The following is a 16556-nucleotide window of genomic DNA, read 5'->3' on the forward strand; positions in this document are numbered from 1 at the left end:
CGATAGATAAATGTCAATCCCTCAGAAGATTTTGTTTGTAAGACAATGTTCGTTCCTCTTCATTGGTTTTCCTGAAAGAGTGTTTTGTAGAGTTTCATTAAAACCATTCCATGAAAGATCTTTCTCCTTGCATTCTCATCTTTTCTTTCTTGTGTTTTGCTCTAAAAGAGAGTTATTGAAATCAGAGGGTTTCCGTTCTATCTCGTTTGATGTAATATGTTTCTTAATTTTGTCGATGTTTCCTAATTGTTTCTGCCGGCGTGTATCTCAACGGGGTTCCGTGATAAATGTAAGCGAAAGATGTTATGCTCCACTGTAGTTGTTGTTGTATGAAAAACATAAAAAGTTACTTCAAATCCGTGTCCGCGTGAATGTGACGATTTTAAGAAAAAAAATGATTAAGAATGCTTTTTATTTTTACTCGCGTTTCTGAAGGTTCCTTCGCAAAAATGGACGGTTTATTCAAGTCATCAAAGTTATTCATGCGCAGCACTAACTAAATATGTCAAACCAGTAAACCATGTGATCTGCTTCTGAATTAAGTTACACCCGGTGCAAGCAATAATATTTAGCCGTTCCGTTGAGGGAATAACTTGGCGTCGGAAACCTAAAGGTAAAGCATATTTACAGTATAAATTTTTTTGATTTGAAATTGTCACTTGAAGTCTAGCGGGAACAAACACATTCGAAATAATTGTGTCTATGTAAGAATTTTTTGTCAAAGTGACGTTTCAAACCTTGAATTCAAAGATCTTTATGAGTTGTAAACTTTAAGTTGCTAGCCAAAGATTTTTGTCAGAAAAAAATTTAAGGGACCTACCTGTATTGCAACTACCCGCTAAAATTTTTAATCGTCGCATTATGTGGTCTGTATTGGTTTGTTTCGCACAGACCTCATTGAATCCTATGCCTCAGAAGTCAGGTGAGATCAAGAGAAGACCAGCTCCATTTTCGTTGGTTCTTTTGACGAAGAAACTCAACAATTCTCGATCGCTCAAATCCAACGCGAATGATAAAATGAAGGTTAAGGTTTTTGTTATGATAAATCTCACGATAGCGATATAAGGAGGACACTGGTAAGTTCGCGCGTTGTGTTTAGTCCTCTAAAAATGGACCTGTACTCAGACTATTTGCAAACTTTACCTCTAAGTTGTCTTTGTTGTTGTCTTTTTAATTTCATTACGTTCTGAAGACAACACACTTAAGCTCAAGAGGCCATATAATTTTATATTCGCTTTTAAAATTATGACCTCAACTGCGTTTTGAGAGTCCAAAGAGCAAACGAACCTTTAGAAAATTTGTCTTCAAATTTTCAAACACTTTGTCTGTGGACGCCGCCATTTTGAATCTTGCTCAGTAACTATGCCGCCTACCTGTGACATTGAAAGATCCCGCTTCTCTTCTTTTTCCTTTGGGCGCCCGCGATTGGTTTAAAAATTAGCCAGAGGAGGGATCGAGGAGCAGCTGTTTGTGAGCCGCGCGTTGTGGTTCCGCGCCATTTAAGCAAATATGCAATGGCCGAGTTGTTTTCAATTGAATGTTCAGCAATATTAGATACAATTTTCGGGGGGCTTGGAATCTCTTTGAAATCTCAAATTGCGGTAAGTGGTTAATTTCATTTCTACCTTTCGATGGCAGAGATAACAATTCAGATGTTTGTACCTCTGAAACGCGGAAAAGCGAGGTTAATGAAGCAGGTTATTTAACCATATTTAGCTCATTCTTCTCTAATTTAAAACAAGGTCACCTTCAAATATGCTGCTTGATCAGTTAAAAACAATGAATGATGTCGTAAAATTTTGTCCGATATATACTACTCCCTTAAAGAGAGAAGAAAGGTCTCATTTCCTTTAGAAAAGCAACAGTTACTTTTCTACATACAAACACTCCTTGTAATGTACTCTCGCTGTTTCATTGTTTATTTTTTTGTGAGGGGAACTAAGGTATATCGAATCTATAGGAGGAATGTCATTATCCGGAGAAAAAGAAAGAAATGATGGTTCATCAGGGGCTTGTAATACCATAAAAATTTCTTAGCCAGAGTTTCATATCTATGTTCAAGATGTGGACAGCATATTTCCAAGTCATTTTGGCCTCAGTGTCGTCGTCTTCAACTTGGGAGTGAGCTTTCCCTGTTGGTTTAGAATAAACATCACGAAATAAATAGCAGGTTAGAAGCAGTAAAAAATAGCCAGCAACGATTAAATTTTTCAATTAACTTTCGACGGAATAAATGAATTCTATACAGCTGTTTCGGAGAGGGTGTTCGTTGCTACCATGGAGATGGACGCTGCCGATTAGAAATAAAACATTTTTATTCTAGAGTTTTGCGGCTTTCCGAACTGCCAAGATGTAGGGTAAGGCCGAGGACTACGATATGTTACTATGTTGGAAGAGTCCGTTGAAGTGAAACAAATAACTTACTTTACGTACATATTGTACTCGTCAGAGATGATAAGGAATCTCTCGCTTTCAAGTTTATATGGACTCTGAATGGGCCATTTGTTGATAAGTTTAAATTGTCCGTGGCAACTTATTTTACTTCCAAATTTTGTCGTTTTTAGCCCAAGAAAGACAATGTAGGCATAACGCAGAAAGCTAATGTTCAAACTAAAATATTCCTTCTGTCGACAGAATTTCTTTTTCATCTTTGTAAAACATGTGACTAGATCTGAATTGCGCGTGTTCAGTTCAGCCTTTGTTTAAATGCAAGTTACGCTTAAAGAAAGAGCTCTTTTGTGGTGTCACCCGCCTTGCATAAGTGATATTTGAATAGTTTTTGGACGTAAGTTATAACACGTTTACCATGATGTCTGTGATAACAAAACAGCCGAAGTAAGACATTTCAACTTCCGTTAATCAAAGCTATACACTTTAAGAAGCTTTGGTCAGCATAAAGAACTTTATCTCCAGTCACGCTGATTGAGGGTCTGTTATCATCCAAATAATTCATCAGCTTCTATTTGCTTTTTATGTTTTTTAAAACACCGAACTCCTGCGTTGTAACATTAAAGCTTTAGTTTGCAATAAGTTGAGTTGCATTCTCAACCTTGCTGCTTTCAATTCGTTTAGGTGTTTATAACTTTCCAGTCTGTTGATCGAAGTAATCGCTAATAAATGAATGTTTATGGAAAATTCAATTAGAGCGGGAAAAAACAGAATTTTAAGGTGATACCCAGGGTGGTTTGTGCTGTTTAAAATCAGCGGTTCGAACTCTTAATTCTGTGGCTGGATCCTATCTAGTGCACAATTTTGAAAAGATTCTGTTCGTTGTACTTGAGTTGTGGTGAAAATAAGGCCTGAAAAAAATTCAGGCCTGCACGGGATTTGAACCCATGACCTTTGCGATACCGGTGAAGTACTCTACCAAGTAACAAGCCAAATGGGAGTAAGTCATTATGATGGTTCCAAATAAACCCGCAAAGTGATGAATAACCAACTGTGGATATATGAAAATCACATATGTAAACTGCGGATAAAGAAGTTAATATGAGATCGCTTTCATTTCCATTTCTTTTACCGCAGTTCACATATATGATTTCGTGTAAGTCTCTCCAAACCTAAGTGCATGACCATTCAAGTGAAAATCACTGAACATAACAGTGACGTGGTGCTGTTTACCATGCTGTAAAAGATGCCACTGCTTCCTATTCTGTGGATGAAACCTTGGAGTGCGACTATTTAGATGAAAGCTACTGAGCATCACTACTTTGACGTGGCAATGATTATCATGATGTTTAAAGTAGTTGTAGCCATTCAGTGTTGGAATAACTGCAAAAGTCTTTCATGTAGGTATGTTTACATAGTAAGTCTGAAGATGAAGCCCAAGAGTGTAATTATTCCAATGAAAGTTACTCATGAACAGGGGCGATTTCATGTGATGGCATTTATGGTGCTTTGCCAGGTAGCTATCAGGTTTATTGTGATATGCGGTGATTTTAAAGTGATCAATTGAGCATTAATTTCATATTCACAAAGCTGTACTGGTTGGTTCCAAGGTTATGTCTGTACATGAAACCTTGGGTTGTGACCATTCATTTGAAAGCTATCAAGCCTTACTCTCATGTGGTACTGGTTATCATGCTCATTTGTGGAAGTTGACGCAAACTTTTAGTTTTGAGGATTAAATCTAGTACTGGGTGACCGTTCAAATGAACGATAAACTGAGCAGTACTTTTATTTGGTACTATTTAGCAGCTCTTTATCATGCTCCACTTTAACAAGCAAGTGCAGCTGCTTATACTTTATTAGGTACAATCTACATTACCATCTACATTAGCTTTTCCGGTTGTTGGTAAAACCTTCAGACATGATACAAAAAAGCCACAAAGCAGTACTTTCATGTGGAAATATTTTTCGTTCTGGTTTTGATGGTCTGTGGATAAAACATAATTTTGTGAAATTTTGAATAGTACTGAACTACTGATAAATCTTTCATGTTGAGGAGAATTTGAGTCTGTTTAACGTCGGTTTATCATTTCGAGCACACCTGTCTACGGGTACAGTACAAGTTAATCGCGTTCTAAAACTCTTTGTACAATAGTGTATAACGTAATTAAGTTCTCTTAAAGTTGTCGTTAATTGTTAATTGCACAGATGTTGACAGGTTTGATTTGTAATGCACATATTCAGTTTTGTCAAAAGCTATTGATAATATATGTTTTGGTTACAAAGTCAAAGTACCTAGCTTAAAGCTTGACTTGCCTTGGCTGCCATAAAAACTTCCGGCCAGTTTTTTTTTTCTGTTTTTTTCGTAGCTGAAATTGTTATTACACAGTAACTTCTCAAGTAAATGCCATAAGACTGATTAAATATATGCAAATTTGTTCAAGCATTTTCCTTTTTGTAACAACGGGTTCAACCACTATCCTGCCATGTGGAGATTATAAGAACAAGAAACCTTGAGCCTTAAAATTCTAAATTATGAAGAAGTGCGGCTAATTACAGAACAGTGTGGTTAATTGTACGCCAATTGATCATAATGGCAAATGGCCAGTTCAGGCCCTTAAAACCATTGTTACACTATTGTTTCAACTGGCGGAAGGTGAAAATTGAATCTTCTCGCATACCCTAGAAGTGATTCGATTTCTCCGATTGATCAAATAGTTTTTCCAAGGTGTACGTTAGCGCTGTCATTTCGTTACATCAATGTAGCCTGAGTTCGATTAGAAGCGAACTGAGTTCTCAATAGAAACCAAAAACTGCTTTTGTGAGTGTGAACTTGACTGGGGAACAGTAGTTTTACGCGAAGCTTTTCTTTTAAATCCTCAAATCCTTTAGGCAAAGCAATCATCTATGTCAAGGTTACTCTTAGTTGTTATTTTTATTCAAATCTTGTTTTAAACTGCAAATATTTTATCTGAGTTAATCCAGTCTAACCAAGCAGTTCTCAAATTAAAAGTGGTTGAGAAGCGGTGAATAATGAGGTTGAATTAATATTTTTCTTAACGCTGTGCGCAGCTGATTGTAAAAAAATTTGATCCGCTTTGTCCAATTTTTTTTTTATCATTTACAACCTATTTTGCGAAACTAGATGTATTTATTTCCACTTTCATTCTTACTGGCTGTGAAATCAAGATTAATACGGAATACCGTACTTTCGATTTGTTAGCTTGTTTACTTAAGCTTTTGATCTAGAATATGTCCGTTTATTAAAATTTGGTCAAACTCAAAGATGTTTCGAGGCCATTTACTAAGAGCAGAATTGACTCACGGTGTCGTGATTTTCTCAGCCTTGGTAAGGTTCGCTTTCTCTCCGTCAAGTTCTCCTGACTATGGTCATGGAGAAATTTGTAATGAAATCTTCAAATTCGTGTCTGCGTGAGACTTCAACGTTAACTTGAAAAACGTCTTTGTAAAGGTTTTCAATTCTAATTCTCTAAATTAGGTGCATTGTTTACCAACAGTATACGAGGGACTAAGCGAAAGCATGTGCCATCGAGGTGTCTTTGTTCCAACCATGTGTCTTAAAGTGATCTTAAATTTCAACCGTGGGAACTTTTCCGCGGCCTTTTTAACGTTCCTCTTTGTCCAATCAGCATTAAGCTCCCCACCTGCCGTTGATTTAACTACAGGGATCATATCTGCCTATTGTTTACGCAGAACTATCTGGCATTGACGTAAAGAGACAACAAAAAATGGAGTAACCTTTTCCCGTATCGCAACAAATAAACGCCACTGTGAAACACCATAAGTCGTCAAAAGAAGTGGGCTTTTAAATTCTATCAGAGAAGAGCTCTTTAACTCACTCTGAATTCTTTCTTACGATAAAATTCGACTTTTGAAAAAGCCATCATTGATCTTTATCCATGTTAATAATAAAAACGACTGCACAATGGAAAAGCTTTGTTTCCAAAAGCAATATTCCTTTCGCGGTTGCCTGGATAAGGGCTAAGGAATATGTTTTCTGGCGAATGAGATTTACATGTGGCGAGCAGCAACAATAGAAGATAGAACGAAATGAAAGGACCTCGCTATATCGAATGCTAAGTCATTAAAGGCAAATAAAAGTGCTTACAAAACAATTGTTCCCTCTTGCTGAGAAATGCTTTGGTTTTTTCTTCATTCTTATGTCACTTTAGTGCCGTGTCTTGGAGCCAGCTTGACTTAAGGGTCACTTCTGATTGGTTGAAGAAAGCTCTGTTTTGTTCCCCATCGTAAATAAAATCAAGAATGGATCATTGCCTTAGCTAACAAAATTCAACGTCTGGTCGTAAAATACGCTAGTCAAATATTTGCGTTCGGCTAAAAAGGAGTGATCGTATTTTCCTTGACATAATCTCTTAAGTCGTGGTAAGTGGTGTTTTCTAACATTTCCAGTGATTTTCTTTACCTTGGAAATTAGGCTTATCAGAATTTAAAGGGTTATGGAATTTTTAAACCGGCGACTCTACTGCGAAATATTTTTTTTTCTTTCAAGGATGTACTTCCGAGAGTTTTTGTTGAGTTACGTATTCACGTTTTTGTCTTTGATATTGGTTTACAGTTGCTAAGGTACATGTTTGGGACATCCTCCGGTAGTAGGCCTACATTTGGTGTCACTATGGAAGAAACAGCATCTCCAAATCAGTGGTTTTTTCAGCATACCGAGAATTTCTCAGCGACGGCGACCCCAAGCCTTGCGATGCCGGCGGTGAACCCATTGACAAGCTGTAATGAGCAACAGTACTACCCACACGAAGTTTCTAATGATCAACCTAAGAAATCTGCCAAAAGTACCTCCCTTGAGCCACGATTACGCCGTATTAGGGCCAATAACAGAGAGAGGAGGCGTATACAAGCAATTAACGATGCAATGGAAGCTCTAAGAAAAGCTATCCCAAGCACAAACAATAAACGTAAATTGACTAAATTAGAACTTTTGCGACTCGCGCAAGAATACATAAGACAACTCTCAGAAATGCTTTGTTCAAGCACGTCTCCTTTCGAAGATGAAGTTGTAAATGTAAGTTTTTCCTACCCTGCTTACACAAATTATTTTCCAGAGACTTGCTTTACAAATTAGAGCTTTTTTGTATGAAATAAGTTGAGTTACGGTACTAAAAAACAGAGAACTTCATCAGCGGAACCGATAAAAATCTTCGGAGAAGCATGGTCGATGTTCCTTACTGCCTGGTTGACACGGGGTGTTATTTTTTTCTATCGAAATTTGTAAACAAGTCAGACACACAGAAAGTGCATATGATCTAACTGCAGTGCGGTGATGAATGTAATATTTAACAAGTTGTAAAAAGGTCGATGTCTAAATGGGTAAAAAAAGATTTCACAGTACCTTATATTATCTTTCCCAATATCCGAAATCTATAGGAAAGCTTTGTCCCCCAATAAAATACATGAATGGAATTAAACGCCTATGCTTCCTTACTATATCAGCTTTAATGGTTTAATTGAAGGGGAGGAAACATTTTGTAAATCAAGCTATTACAACAGCAAACAATAAAGACAAAAAAAATTGTGTCATACTCTCGTACGATCCATTTTTTTTTATAAAGTGAGTCTCGCTCAAGTTATTGTGTAATTACTGTTAGTAACATGGCCTTTAGAAGGTTTCCTAACAAGATTTTTCAACCTTAATGTATAGTAAACTTTTCTTTTTACATTTTTCAAATAACCTCCTCTGTTTTCAGCTCCTTTGAGTACTTTTTCAACAGTTCTTGTGCAATCTCTACAGAGGATGTTTCATGCATGTTGGATTAATGATTGTAAATTAAGTTTCCAATTAAGGAGAATTATTTAAAGTCCGGTTAACATGGTATAAGATACATAAAATATTGAATACCCTGACAAACATGTCTGCAAACAAAGTTGTTTTATTATTACTGACAAGGTCAAGTAATTCCAATACTTACAATTAGCACATGGTGTCAAGTATAGCTTCCGATTTAACGGAAATCAACAGAGAAAACATCAATAGTTCATAAAAGAGGATATCCAAGCTTTTATCTATGGCAGTGTTTCCTTTTTTTCCGGTTCTTTACGATAAAATTTTATTTGAATGTTGCACTCCTTACATAACGCTCTTGAAAAAGAATCTTTATGACAACTGATCTTTATTTGCTCACTTTCGTTTCAAGTAAAAGACCACACCATTTCAAACTGTTCACATTTTTTCCCGCGACAACTCCACTTATCCCTTCAGGCAGCATTCAACCAAATCTGATGAATTCAGTGGTTGAGTTGAAAGGAGTTATTTACAATACTTGTGGCTTTGGATACAAAGGCCCTTTAAGTGATGATTGATATGTTTCTATGTAGGTACCAGAACTGCTAAATAAAATTCCCGTCAGGTTTTTCTCCATTCGTGTATTTTTAAACAGTGACCTTAGCCACGATTTCTGCCCTCTTTGAAAATAACTTTTACTAAAATTAGCTGGTGCCATCTTAGGGTTAAGACGCTTCTTTCACCAAACACTATGTTATATTTTTAGAAAAAAAAAACCGTAATTTGAATAAAATAACTTAAATCTTAACGCTGTCTGTTAGATTCTCTGGCTTATAAATTACTTTGACTCAGTTAAAGTAGTCCTAAGTATTTAAAACTTCGGGCCTCTCAGAAAGACCTAAGTAACCAAGTGTGTGATCAAGAATAAAAATAAACTCACTGTCAGAACTGGCAGCTGTTTTAGATAACAAAGAATATCACAAGCGAAAGAAAAAAGTTTCAAATATTTTTGTGAAGAAAACCAACGCTGCGTGAGAAGTAGATCTACGAAATTAGAAGGTTTTTTTTTTAAGAGAGTTCTTTGAACGCTTTGATGATGGTACCGCAAAACAACAAAGGCCATTGTTGATGTCTTCGTTCAAATTCGGATTTTAAAGTATGCAGTTTTAAAACTGAGTTCGAAGACATTTTCCAAATGAAATGAAGCATGAAGCATATGTGTGATGCATGTGTGGAACATGATCAACACATGCTCTTCAAAAGGGGAAACTCTTAACCAAGGCGGCTGGTCCAGGCGTGTCTAACAGGTGGTACGCCCATATGTGTCCCCGAACTTTATACTAGAGATCATCCTCAACTTGACTCTTTAAAGAAAGAGGCACATGCTTGAAAATTTAAACCAAGGTGTGTACAGTGTTGATTCGCTTACACGCTGTGCTGTATAGAGTAACAACGCCGGTGGATCGCGCGAAGTTTTTACACCCATTTCCGGACCACGCCTTTTTCCCTCGTGTCAATGTAATGCGATATTGGGTAAGCACGCCGGAGGCTAACTCCATTATAATTCTTTAATTCTCCAAAAGCGCCTTTGTTCATCACAAGTAGAGGAGAAATATTCCACTGAGCTATACAGATTGATGGATGAATCGTACAATTAACGGCAAGATTTGATTTATAGAAGAACAAAGGCAGCCCTGCTGTTTTTGGGTTTTGACTTTCACGGCGCGAAATCATGTAATCTCTGTCAACTAGTGTCAGTAAACCGTTCTTACAAGCATGCCGCAGATAAAATTTACGTTCTTCGACAGAAAAAACGCTTTCTTAATCTTGACAGCAACAATTTCTCGACTGATATACTTCGTGAGCTAACTTAATCTTGACAGCAACATTTTCTTGGGTGATACACTTTGTAAGCTCACTACATACACAAACGGCTGTTTATCAGTTCGTGACGAGATCAAGAAATCATATTTAAAGGAACCATAAAATTCAGGCTCAAACCTTCACCTGCCTTGGACCAAAATTATTGCGATGATTAAGGTAGGCATTTCAATGTGTACATGTACGAAATTTAAAGTACTTATATCGTCACTCAACTGTTACATCTATTGTTAATACCACTCGTGCTCGGAGTTTAGAAGGTTTTAGGCCGGGGGGGGAACAAAAACAAGCTCCCCGCCGAGAAAATCTTTTGGAGTACGCTTAACTCTGTGCGAAAGTTTGTTTCTCAGGTGAAAGCATTTGTGGCACGGTACGACCACGTTTAAGAAGGGCGTTAGTTTTGTAACTCAAGAGCACATGGCTTATAATTTCGTAAAACAGTGTACAGTTGTTGGCGACGGGAAAGTGGCATGTTGTTGCAGATCAACCTCCAACACAAGTTAAAAAATCTAATGAGAACTGCGCAGTATTAAAAAAATCTAGAGAAATCTTGGGAAACAGTTTCCGAAAATCAATAGATACATCTTGAACATTCATTGTCCGTTTAGGAGTTAAAAGCTTTCCCCACCTCTCAATTTGATTGAATTACAATTTCGCTCTCTAGGACGATTTATGTTCATCACTTTTATTCAAATAGCGTTCCAAAGAATCAACAAATGTATCCTTGGTGAAAGAAAAGGAAGAAAAAAGGTACGTTTCCTCAGCTTTCACTTGAGTAGCCTAACTTGAATATCAATTCCAAATCCTTTGGCTTAGAATTTGAGAACAGAAACGCTTTAATTTTGACCTAAAAGATCGTCCAAGTTTACTTTGAATCAATTAATGCGCAAACAAAACAGAGACAATAGCAAGGGCTTTGCGATAGGTAAGAACTCGACAAAATTATCGTTTGCTACATCAAATCGTTATACGTTAAAAGGGAAAAGTTTCTCTCGCTTCATCTCAGAGTTTTAGAAATTGAAGAGTTCCAAAGAACTTAGGTTGGTGACAAAAGTTTACATCTAAGGTAAGGAAAGGAAACGTACCACTTTGACATGTGAACATCTACTTTGAAGAAGCAAAAATGTAACTTGAATGACCTTGGAAATTAGTACAGACCAGTTTATCAAAACATCAGAGCTCCACGTGCTTTAAGCTTCCTTTTATTCGCTCATGCATGTAGGAATGCCATCGATAGAGCTCTACTTATATTCTTAAACTAAAGATATATATTTTTCATCAAAAGACAGATCTTTTCATGAGATTAACTTGAGAAAGTTTTCGAGGCGTAAGTGATTGGAATCATTGAGAGTTCTCAACTGTTCTTTTTGAGTGCGAATTATTTGAAAAAAAAAACCAATTAATTTGCTCTTTTTCTGAGAGAGGCAGATTTCCACTTAGTGCCTCTTTTCAGTAATCTTTGTACATTTCAAAAATTATCGATTTCTACTTAAAGAAGCATAATATAACCGTGTGGTATAGTAATCTGCCTTCTATAAACTTTGCGGTTAGCCATGAATTGTATGTTATCATGAGAGAGGCAGGAGGCTACGAAAACAAATTAAAACATTACCTGAGATCAAAGAGCCATAGGAAATGTGACTGACATAAAAGTACTCTTCACATGAACGAATATTCTCTTTAGTTGGGCCTGAAAAAAAAAAAAGAAGAAAATTGTGACATGATTCATCTTTTGTGATCTCGAAATATTTCACCATTGCGAAGCCTCTGAATACTACCGTGCCCAAAAACTCTTCGCTGCTCGTAAGGTTCAGAAGTTCTGAACTATAAATATGCCTTGTAAAATTCTGTTTCTGTTGATTATTTGACACTGACAAAAACATCGTTATTCATTTATCGACCCGCTTTTGGTGGCGCTGAACTCCACGTGGTAAGGAGCTGACCCAAAATCCGACATGGAGAACTTAGATAAAAAAAAAAACGATTCCCCGATTGCTAGTTTTCAAGCCTTTCAACTCATTAAAGTGTTGAAAAGTTAGAGGAAGAATTAGAACGTTAAAGTTTACTATCGCTCAAAGAGTTTAATGAACTTTAAGCTGATTGCTCGAGGATTGATTTCAGGAATACTCATTATTTTTTATTCACGCATGTTGAGACAGTTACACTCCGCAAACATTCATTAGTATCGCCTATGTTGTTCTATGATTCGTCGCGTGAACCATACTCATTGAAGTATACTACGGTCCAAAAATAGAATTCTAATACACTTCTTTTAAGAACAGAGACGAATTAGAACGAAGGTTAAGATATGATAGTGTTTCCTTGTCTGCTTCAAAACAAGAGACTGATCTCCATTCACTATACTGTCGTGTTACTTTGCCGCCATGTGTGCTATGATAAATTGTCGCATCCAAAACCGTAAAAAATACACTGAGAGAAAATTAGCTAATAAATCAATCAAAACAAACGCTCATGCTTGTTGTTCAAATGTCAAACAATAACTTGCATCCGCTAGAGAGCTACGGAACGAATTATGTTACAGAAAACACGTCATCCCCGTGCAGTAAATATGAGCTCCAAAGCTTTTCTCATTGCCCTTAAAAAACAAGAAAGGGTTACCTAAAATTCCACACAAATGATCCTTAAAACCAGCTCGTGTACATACATTTCATTTGAAAGGCGTCTGTCTTTGAGCTAAAGCCATTGTTCATTTGGAAGGCTCAGTGACGAAGTAAGATATTCTCGTAGAAGGCACTTAAAGTAACTTTCATTTAGTAAAACATGCTGTTTCCACTACGGCTTCCGTTCAAAACAACTTCTGCCTTGATTAAATTCCTTCCTACATTATTCTTCCCATACAATACTTGTTTTTATTTCGCTTGAGTTGCTTCGCTACGCATATCGACTCGGAACGCAAGAATGAGCTATTTTAAGATCTCATGGTGTTTAGGCAAAGTAAAACGGCAGTGAGAGATTACTCAACGTACGGTCCTTTTGGTTTCTTTGTACAGCTAGAAGCTTGATATTCTCTACCTTAAGGTAGCCGAGAAACAATTATGACAACTGTAATGAAATTTCCATGAAAGAATTTTTTTTCCCCATGGAACTCTGATGAATTAGCGAAATTGCACCCCAACAAAGAACAAAACAAACGCGCCTAGGCGGAAAACCACAGCTGGAGTAAAATTAAAGTCCAGAATGACGTGCTTTTGTCTTTTTAAAGGGACAACTGGGCAAACAATGGCGCTTATTCCTGGTGCTAATCTTCTAGGGCAGCTTGCCAATTAGATGGCAATTAAATGGATTACTTCAAAACAACCTGTGATCTTTAACTCAAGACATCAGCGCTATCGTCGGCCAGCGGTCGTAGAGTTAAAAATTGACTCGTTGTGTGGTTCTCACGGAAATGGACTCACATACGAAACCGTTTGTTTGGCTCATGTCCCCTCAAATTGAAAGAATATCTACCACATGTACAAACCACAAAAGTGAATGATGCTTTTTCTCTCTTTCTTCTCTTCAGATATAGGGCAAAACTAAATTCCACTTAAAAGTGTTTCCCTGTCACCTCAAATTGCAGCGTTCACGTAAAGTTCCTCCCTTGAAGGTTTTTTCGGAAGCTACCGTCCACTGCGTGAAATGTTAACCCTTCCAATATCTCATTAGTAATTCTCCTTACTGTCTGCCATATAGTTCTTGTGATGTTAGTTTGGAGAATTTGGTATTGGATCAACTAATAATCCCTACTTTTATTCTCATCACTTGTCTGCTTGATATTGTATCGATATTGTATGGAGAAATTCTCTCTCGGTCACTCATGGGAGTTAAAAGGGGGACCGTTCATAACATATCACCTGTGGTAGGGTGGGGGGAAGAAGAGTTTTAATTGGCTAACAAAAACAATTTACCTGTTCCCCTCCCCTGAGGCTCTGTGGTATTGTGGGGTTACTCTCTCGTTGGCAGCAGGGGCACATTACAAGTAATGGGCTCCTGCTGGCAGTCAATTTTCTACAGTCCCCTTTTTATACTCTGTTAGCGAAGACTGAGCCCCGCTCCGCTACATCTGAAAATCATGTGACCCCCCAAAAACCCTCCCACCCCCTTGAGTTATGACAGATCCCTAGACTGTCACGTGAGAATATCACGTGGATGAAAATAGTCAATAAACCGTGTAAACCAGCTTGAATGAAATGTTGTCCTTTCCACTTTGAGAACTGGAAGAAGAAGAGACAATTTATAGCGGCGTAGCTGCGCTCATTGTGTAGAATTTTATTCCGCTGTTCTTCCTTATGAATCAGCGGGCTCGTATTTATGCGGCGAGAAAGACTAGTAAATGGAGTATCTACAAGCAAGAGATTATAAACTGACAATCTCTTGCTAGGACTAGAAAAATCTGCATTATGAATATTTTCCGGATTTGCGCTTGTTCGTATGATGTTCACTTGGAAAAGATAATTCATATACTTTATGTAAACCACGACGGTAAAGAGAACGTGGCCAGAAGAGAAGATTTAACGGAGATTTTAAAATTTTGTAGCCGTCCTCTGTAAAACAACAACATGAAATTTGCCAGATTTAAACCCCTTCTTACAGAATGTAATCATACCACTGCCGAAATCGGACGTGTTGTTATAATGTTGTTTCTGAAAGAATATTCTCAACCTTTCAGCGCCCTTTCAAGACTAGCAGCCAATCAGAACAGGATGTCAAGAGGAGCCAATAAGAACTCAAGGAATTACAGGTAAGCAGTCTGATTGGCTAAGGTGCTTCATGTGTGAGTTTTTTGAACCAATCACAGATCATATTGTAATGAATTTGATGAAGTATTAGATATCTCTACCGAGACTTGTTCTGACTCCAAAGCATCACTTGTTACGAAGAGTACGCATTTACTATTTTTTTCAAGCAGATATGGGAGCAAAGTTAGCAAAAAGAAAAGAGGCAAAGGAAAGTCTTGGCAACTCCTTGGGTGAATTAACAAAAGATCCGAAGAAACGGTACCGACAAGATCGACCCATCCAAAATGAAACAAGCGACGACGATTGCGTGGTTGAAAGCAACAGCGATGGCGGTTCAGACGCTTCAACGAAGGCGAAAAAGAGACTGAAGGAATTACAAGTCGAAAGTCCTCCAGGATTCCGGAAGTTTGAGTCCGAAGTGGAATGGCAAAGGATTGATGCAGAAATCGCTCTGCAACTCTGGGAAGACGTGTTTAAACCAATGTACACATTTTATTGAGGGAGGCAGACGAAAATCGCGGTAACGTTATCATTTGCAACTTTGTGCGATTAGAAATATTACACGAACTTTGTAAATATTCCGTTTGGTATTATTCTTACGAAGACAATCAGTCCATTATAATGCTTTGTGTCTAGCCACAATTTTTTTCAAATTTCATCAGAGAGAAATTGCACAATACTGAAATATCTGTCACATGAAAGTTAAACTAAAAAAAAACCTTTTTTATTGTTGGCTTAAGACTGGAATGCACCGTCAACTTTGGCAAAATAACGGTGAAAATGACGCTTTTCTTGAAAAATTGCTGTAACCGCTTTCAGCTCGACGAATTTTTTCTTAAGCTTAAAAATGTTTAAGCTAAGTTTCTACAAACATTTATTTTGAAATTCAGGCGAAAAATCTCCTATATATTTTGAGGACAAACAAAAAAATTAACTAGATTTTAGGCAACAACCTGTGTTGAATTTTATTCTTTAGGCTATGTCCGTGTGAGGTAAACATCGGTTGCTCAATTCTGTCTGCATGCTACGTGACCAATAAGGTTACAATAGTTTGGTGAGGTTTGTTTAGCACCTTCAATTGCAATCTACGTCGTCAAATTTACATAACCTTAATTAATAGTAATTAGCAGTAATTGGATAAAAATTGCTCTATTGACTCGTGAAAAACCTGTTTCCAGTAATTTTGTCATACAGAATTTTGATAATGTCTGCTCACATAACCCAATTAGTATACATCAAAGGGTCTCAGGAGGGTGATGGCTTTTACGGCTAGCGCTAAAAATTTGGCCATTTCATGTTTAACCTTTCAATCCCTGACAGTGACCAGCATCTAATTTCTCCTTTCAATATCACCCCTGAGTCACACATTAAGGTCATGAGAATAAAGGAAATGATCACCAACTAAAGAACCTCTCGACTGTTAAACAAATTCTCCTTGTCAGCACTTTAGGAAATGGTGAAGGATGGTTAGGATGTGAAGGGTGAACGGTTATGTCATTCCATTTTTGTCATCAGAGAATTTTTTTTTTAAGGTTACCTATTTTTACGGCTTTGCTTAAATATATAAAGTTTCACGCCTAACGGCTAAAAAGTAAAATCTTTGGCCGTTTTACGGCTAACGGCATGAGACCCTCATATCAACTCGGCAATATTCAAAATTAACTGCATCGTGATGTATTTCAAAAGATTGATTAAAATGCTCTTTAAGGACTGGTCATTGGTCACCAGGAAAGATGGGGTGGGGGGGGGGGGGGGGGGGAAGAGACTGTCACGAT

General features: G+C 37.3%; 1 long non-coding RNA gene across 1 annotated transcript; it reads right to left on the reverse strand.

Annotated features, from left to right (window-relative positions):
* Nucleotides 1-1937: 1937 nt before the first annotated feature.
* On the reverse strand, nt 1938-12841 carry LOC136277886 (uncharacterized). The gene is made up of 3 exons (XR_010716066.1): nt 12662-12841; nt 11655-11732; nt 1938-2132 (listed from the first exon to the last, which is right to left on the reverse strand). It is a non-coding gene; the product is annotated as an uncharacterized lncRNA (long non-coding RNA).
* Nucleotides 12842-16556: the final 3715 nt, after the last annotated feature.

Source organism: Pocillopora verrucosa, chromosome 13 (genome assembly GCF_036669915.1).
Source record: "Pocillopora verrucosa isolate sample1 chromosome 13, ASM3666991v2, whole genome shotgun sequence".
NCBI classification, from domain to species: Eukaryota; Metazoa; Cnidaria; class Anthozoa; order Scleractinia; family Pocilloporidae; genus Pocillopora; species Pocillopora verrucosa.